A 7260-nucleotide genomic window follows, 5' to 3' on the forward strand; every position below is an offset into this window, starting at 1 on the left:
AAACACAAACTAATGATTTATGGCTTTTTGTACTGCAATGATTTGTCTTTTGATATTAGATGGAAATTGAATCTTAAGCTCATCCAAAATTATTTCTTCCAAATCAAGATCTTCATTCTGATAAGATATGGCATACCACTAAGATGGTATGATAGGGGAGATATGCCTTAGAAATGAATTTTCTAGATGTTTTTTGTGCTTGAATAAATTCCTTTGTAAAGCTAATGGATCCATATCACGATGAAATGATATTATTTAATATTGGACGTTCAATTGACGGAAGCAATGCCGAATTTTGATTGTTGGAGATACTTTATAGCTAATATCGTATAATCTTGATTGTCAGAAGGAAAATCACTTTAGACGGAATCGAGAAATAACATTTATATTACTGGTGACTTGATATTGTATTTAGAAATGAACTGTAATACATCAGGTTCGGTAAGAATGTCAAAGGAGCGAGTCTGACTATTATGAATCATACTTCCAACACAATAAATGTCTATGATACCATAGACCAAACAGTATATGTACAGACAGAGTCAAGAATACCAGGTCTATGGGAGCAACTATTTGATTTTTAGGGGGGAGTAGGGGATAGAATGAAATTTTCTATCCTGTTTTTTATTTTGAGGAAGTATAGATTTTGCTGTTTTCTACAATAAACAATACAATATTAGCTAGGACAATAAATTATCCCATCTTCTCATTTTTTCCATATGGTCTATTTTGCTATTTTATTTCAAATTTAATCCTATCACCCCCATAAAAATCAAATGGTACATGTAGTTCCCTAACAACAAAAATATATAGCAAACTCAAAACACAAAAATTAATTGTATAAATTTTACTTGCTCCATCTAGGAGCATGGGTGAGGAGTACCCACCCATTTGCTCAGATCATATTTGGAAGCAGGGGCTGCTTATCAAATATACGCCAGTAGTTACCTGAAATTTGCCAGAGTTTTCTTTTGTTAGCTTCCTAGTTTTGAATGAAAAGGACCAACAAAAACACGTTTTTTTCCTAATTTATAAGTATAAGTCATTAATTAGCTTTTTAAAGCATATAATTACAATGTTCTGGTAAAATGAGTTTTACGTGAGCTGCAAAAGTGTTAACAAGATACCTGCTAAAAAGAAAAGGTAGCTCTGTCCAGGGATGAAATTTTATACTTATAACTAGGGCATGTATCATATACCCACTTTATGAGTGTGTTTTATATTGGAATCGCTTTCACTGTCGGGACGTCTTTCTGCCTGTTGAAATGTCCATCCAAATTTTGTTGAAATTTTCTCAACTCCCAGTGGATGGATTGCTTGGTATGAGCCTTTATATAGATTGGATATAGATTGTAAGCAGTTTTGGTTGTTGTCCAATATCAATTTCTATTTTGTGGTTCTTAAGATTTTAATCAGAAACATTTGTGCTGCCACTGGACAAATTGATTTCAAATATGGTGTGTGGATTTATATATATGATACATATGTTATAATATAAAGGATTTTGGTGGCTGCACTACCACATGAGGATTTACCTTTTAAGACATTGTATGCAAGTTCATGTTTTTGTTGTAACATTAGTTATTGAGAAGTAAAGTTTCAGCAATGACTTATAACCGAGATGAAAATGTCAGCCCAAGGCTTCCCATTGGTCTTCAATGAACGACGAGGAAACCCTCATACCACAGAGCAGACTGCGGCTGGCTCCAAAACATCATTATATACCGGTACAGTAAAAGAGGGGCCCCTACATACTCAAGTAACATAAAAGTAAACTTAAGGGAAAACAAAACAAGACAAACAAAGGCCAGAAATTCCTGACTCGGGACAGGCACATAAATGTGGCACAGTTAAAGTACTATGGTGTGATCACAACCCTTCCCCCTTAAATCTGGCCACTTTGAAAAAAAATGTTACACAATTAAACATACCTAAAAATCAGTTCAAAAGGTTCTGAGTCCTTTGTTACAATGAAATTAAAGAAACTGAATGTAAATTACACAAATGTACAAACTAAGGACTACTAATAGTTAAATGACATGCCAGCACCAGACCAATTTAAACCTACAAAAAGTTTTGTCCCTATCGTGTGTAAAATCAATCCCAATTCTTCCCATGTGGGGTTTAGAATCATGGTACATCAATACAAGAAATGGACATTCTTTATTTTCAATGTTTTCTTTATTCAAAGACAGTTCTACAGGATATATATCTTTAGTATACTTTAGTATAAATGTTGAAGTCATCATTGTCTAGAGCCAAAATATTGTCCACATATGTAAAAGTGTTATTAATTTTTTCTACCAAATGTTGTTTGGAAGGGTCTTTATTTATTCTACCCATAAATTGTGATTTGTAACAGTACAGAGAGAGATCCACAATAAGTGGTGCACAATTGGTCCCCTTGGGAATTCCAATAACTTGATGATAAATGGTTTTGCCAAAAAAAAATGTTGTCTCACTGGACTTTGAGTGCTGTAAGCATATCAAAAGAAGTTTTTACATTTTTTTTTACTTAAAAATGATGTAAAAGAATTCGAACAAATATATTCATATCTCGATTTATAGTACATTGTATACTATTTAATTTCTTTTGTTGAGTGATAGGTTTTTTAAATGTATGTAACAGTGTTAACCATCAAATAATGATTATAATATATTTTTTGAATAACTGTACTAATATGGATTTAAGAAGAACTAAATTATTGTGAAAGTACGTTTATTCATGGGTACTGATTTTCATGGTTTAGGGAATAAATGTTAGTTTGTATATTTGTGAATTTGTGGATTTGACAAATCCATTTTAAAGATGTATTGGAAATTTTCTTTTTGTTTGGAAGCAAATTTTGTGGTTAACCAAATCCACGAAAAACCACAAAATAAGACCTCTTGAACAATAGAACTTCCACGGTAAGTATATTGTTGTTGAGTAACTAATTTGAGCTGATGATTGACATATTATAAACTTTTACATGATTTTTTTGGCTCATATTTAAATTAAGTAGCCTAATTACAAAAATTAAATTTGTTTCTCTTTTAGATACATTTCTTTTCATTAGAATGGTATTATTGAATATTTAGCAAGGAGAGAATTGATTGAAAAAGGTCAGTTTTGTGTTGTTTTTATGCCCCCATGACAAGCAGTTGGGGGCATATTAATTTACCCCTGTGCGCCTGTTCGTCCTTCCATTCATCCGGATTACACATGATCATGGCTTGTCCGGCTATCTCCTCGTACAGTTTTTGAACTACATCTAAAATATTTTACATGATATTTATACACGTGATGAAGGTGTGTAGGGTAAAAGGATTTTGATTTTCATGAAATAATACTGTAAATGGTGATAGTTACACTTAATCATTTTCATCAGAAATAGGACTATATGGCTTGTCCGGCTATCTCCTCTTGTAGTTTTTGAACTACATTTAAAATATTTTTGCAGGATATTTCTACACATAATGATGGTGTGCAAGGTCATAGGATTTTGATTTTTTAGAGTTTTACGGAACTGGGTCGTAGTTGGAATTTGGAATGTTATGGAATTGGATGTTAGTTGGACTTTGTAATTTTTGTCAGAAATATACCCCAAACAATTATTATTAGGAGTATTAACATTTTTTTATGTGTCTGTCAGTCCATCCGTCAGTCCTCTTTTTCTCATTACAAGTATTTTTGCAGTGCTTAGCAAATATTTAATGCATCAACCAACAGTACATAACATTTCTGAATCTGCAAACCACATCTTCATACAAATATAAATATGTTCTTAATAAGAGCGGGGGCATCATTAGTGTCTTACAGACACATTTGATTTATTAAAAAAAAATACTACATGTACTAACAAATGACGTGGGGGCTCCTGTGACAAACAGGGCTTCTAGTTTTTATCAAAGAGCTCTACTTACATCTTCTTGGGATCAAAGTCATATGTCAACTTCTTATAGGAGTGATTCCTCTTTAAAATGTACAAATGTTTTGACTTCTATCTTGAAAACTGTAGTAGATTTAGAGACAAACTTTCAACTGAAGAAACCTTCCATTCTGGGTTAAATAAAGAAAAGATATTAGATATACTAGTACATATATTGACATTATACTCTCAACTTTAGATTTTATTATTGGAAGGGTTTACTACTTTAAATGAGGAAGGGCCCTCTTGATCTGCCTGTCAGACTTTTTATTTGACTGTTATTGAACCACCTTGATCTGCTTGTCATATTGAATGATTGGTCGATGTGATGACATCATATTTGATTTAGTCTTTTTTGGATCTGCATTGACATGTGCAAATAAATTGTTTAACGTTTTAGTTATTGAATCAGGATTTTTTGCTGTTACTCAGATAGCAAGAGTCAATGGTGAAAATAAATAGGGAGTTTTTTTCTCTAACACTGATATTTTTCAACCATAGGGAATAGCCTTTTACAGCATGTAATATAGTTTACTATGAAGTGACTCTTTCCTTGATTGAGTGACCACTCCTGATGGAGGTTAAAATATTCAATAGTTTTTTTATGCAAAGTTTGATAGAAAGTATAAAGCTACTTATTAGGAAGTTTATCAGGTGATTGTCATGCCTAACTCTATTCCCTGAAGTTAACTATATTACCATACTCGCTGTCAAAATATTTCCCCTGATTTTTGCTTTGATATGAATCCTTACATCTCTTCTTATGCTAAGATTTTATTCTGTGTTATTTATATTAAGAAAGCTAAGAACAAACTTCATTTTTTTTTATCTTTGTTGATTTTTTTTCTTATGCCTGTTTTAAAGTTTTAAAATATTTTTTTTTACAATGAGCAGCTTTATTAAAAAACTAGAAAATAAATTTCCAATACAAGTACTTCCATTTTACTTTTACATTGAATTTTTGATGGTTAAGTACTTGTGCACTTGTCCATTATTTTTTACATACTTGTGATAAGTATCCTTGGAATATTCTAAAGAAATGTAGAAATCAAATTTTTGTCGGTTGTCATTGTTGGATTAAAATTTAAAAATGGAAGTAACATGTTTTCTGAATGGTAAAGATTGGTTCGACATGTTAAGTGGAATTCCTGAAAAAGTACGTCCTAAATTTGATTAAAACTTTTAAATATTGAATGACAAGCTATTACTGGAATTTAACATCAATCTGAATCATTTAAAACTGATGTGGATAGAATTTTCATCAATAATTATAGAATTCACAGAATTTGGAAAATTACAACATGACGTGAGTGAATGTAAATGAGTCGTCATCAATAAATTTACATTTAATATTTTCTGAGTAATTTGTTTATAAGACATCATGAAAGCTTAATATGTCACTAACTAATCTATAACGCAGAAACGCAGGCGATAATTGAATAAACTCCTTGGTGTAATTCAGTATACGGAGAAAAGAAAACATGTAAATCACAACCGATTCAGAGTAATATTTACACTCCACCTTCGTGATATTGTCAAGTGGACGAATTCATCAAGTCTTAATCAAACATTGTTTGGCATCTACAATTCTGATTTACGTTTTTTTCACACCCTCTCTGATTCTTTTAATCTCCAGTTTTTCTATCATTCAATATTAAGATTTCATTTCGTCAAATGTAGCGTAGAAGTTTCTATTTCATCTTATGGAAATAAAGATTGAGATTAATGGTGAAGAAGCTAGCTCTATGCTTTTAAGGAAAATTTGTTTAGGATAGCACTAATTTTTGACAATCAAGATTTTACATTAAAGGATTTGATTAGATGCCTAATGTTTGCAGAACTAGATTGAAATTCGTTAACTGTTTGAATAAGGTTGACTTTGTGGCAAGTTTGATATTTAGAATTTAATAATAATGATATAGCCACAAGCAAATTAGTATTTACATGATCTGTTTTAGAAATAATTGAAATTGGTACAACTGAAGAAAAGGAAGTTACAAGAAGGAGTACATAGGGTTAAAAAAGCTAAGGTTGACCTTGTTTTATCCAACTTGGCTTGCTGATACTACAGCTTAGAAGTATATACAACACTGATATATTGCTAACAAACTAATGAAGGTTTTGATTGAAATAGTTTAATTCCTCTCAAAGAAATAATCACAGTGTTTAATTAATATTGTGTAGTGGTTGAATTCAGTGGGTTCTAATATGCGATATGGCTTGTTTTCATCCCATAAGACACTTTGAAATTTTGGGTTAATGCTTTCTATTGATGACCAGTTCTGAGTGGGATATAGAATTTCTACCTGTAACTACAGCAACTGATATAGTTAACTTCAGTAAATTGATTTAGTCTTGATTGAATGACCATTACCTCATGAATCAACTGGACAATTAACAAGATTTAAACTTTTAATCATTTCATAAATTTTTAAATCTAAATTTGATAGAAAGTTAACAACTCCTTTTCAATTGACCAATTTGTCATTTAATCACAGGAAGACCAAGTCTGTTCCCAGAAATTAACTGTATTACTCACTGTTCAAAAAACCTTAGAACTGCGCTGTCTAATCCATTGATCTATTATTGATTGAATCTGCCAATTGTGAAATTTGCCAATGGTAAATGTCTGTTTTACTTTTATATGCTACAGTATGTGTAAATTTATTCATCTATTAGTAACATCCATTTTGTGTAGTTATAAATTTGTATGCATTCTGTTTTTCATAATCCAAAACAGTTTTTTTCTACTTCAAATTTTCACTTTTCATGCCCCAAGCAACCAAGTTCACGTCCCGTTTGGATTAACATCAACCCTTTCCATGTTATCTTCAAGAGTTCTGAAGAGGAAGATTTCACATCATTACATGTTTTCATGTTATTTTTACGACTATAATCATTGTCCGTATGAAATTTCATACTTGACATGCTTAGATTTGAAGTATAGTGCGCATGAGAGGATTTTATGTAAATTTGATCATTCGTTTTTGTTGTAATTATCATGTGGCAACATGATAACAAGTTTGCATATCCATTAAAAGGCCACAAAGTCCATTTGATTAGGAAAGAAGTTTGAATTTTTGCCTACAGGCTGTACGTGCCAAGTTTTGGAATTATAACGGGAAGTCTGTCCACTAATGGAACATTGTTTTTAATTTGATTGCATTATTAAATGAATTAAAGGTTTGTATTTTGATCAATAACTTTATCCGAGCTTTTGAAATGTTCTATAAATTTGATCAGGAAATTTCCGTAGCAGTACCAATTGTTTTAATCAGAAACATGCTTTGCATGTTAAGAAAAGCAGTTGGATAGCTGTTATTTGGTTTGTAGTCTCTGGTATCTTATA

General features: G+C 31.3%; 1 long non-coding RNA gene across 1 annotated transcript; it reads right to left on the minus strand.

Annotated features, from left to right (window-relative positions):
• Positions 1-3163: 3163 nt before the first annotated feature.
• Positions 3164-6831, minus strand: LOC148627364 (uncharacterized). The gene is made up of 3 exons (XR_015919309.1): positions 6451-6831; positions 3907-4042; positions 3164-3254 (listed from the first exon to the last, which is right to left on the minus strand). It is a non-coding gene; the product is annotated as an uncharacterized LOC148627364 (long non-coding RNA).
• Between the last annotated feature and the right edge of the window lie 429 nt (positions 6832-7260).

The sequence above is a fragment of the Perna viridis genome, chromosome 1 (assembly GCF_037379345.1).
Source record: "Perna viridis isolate PV_CMFRI_1.1 ecotype Kerala chromosome 1, ASM3737934v1, whole genome shotgun sequence".
Taxonomy (NCBI): domain Eukaryota; kingdom Metazoa; phylum Mollusca; class Bivalvia; order Mytilida; family Mytilidae; genus Perna; species Perna viridis.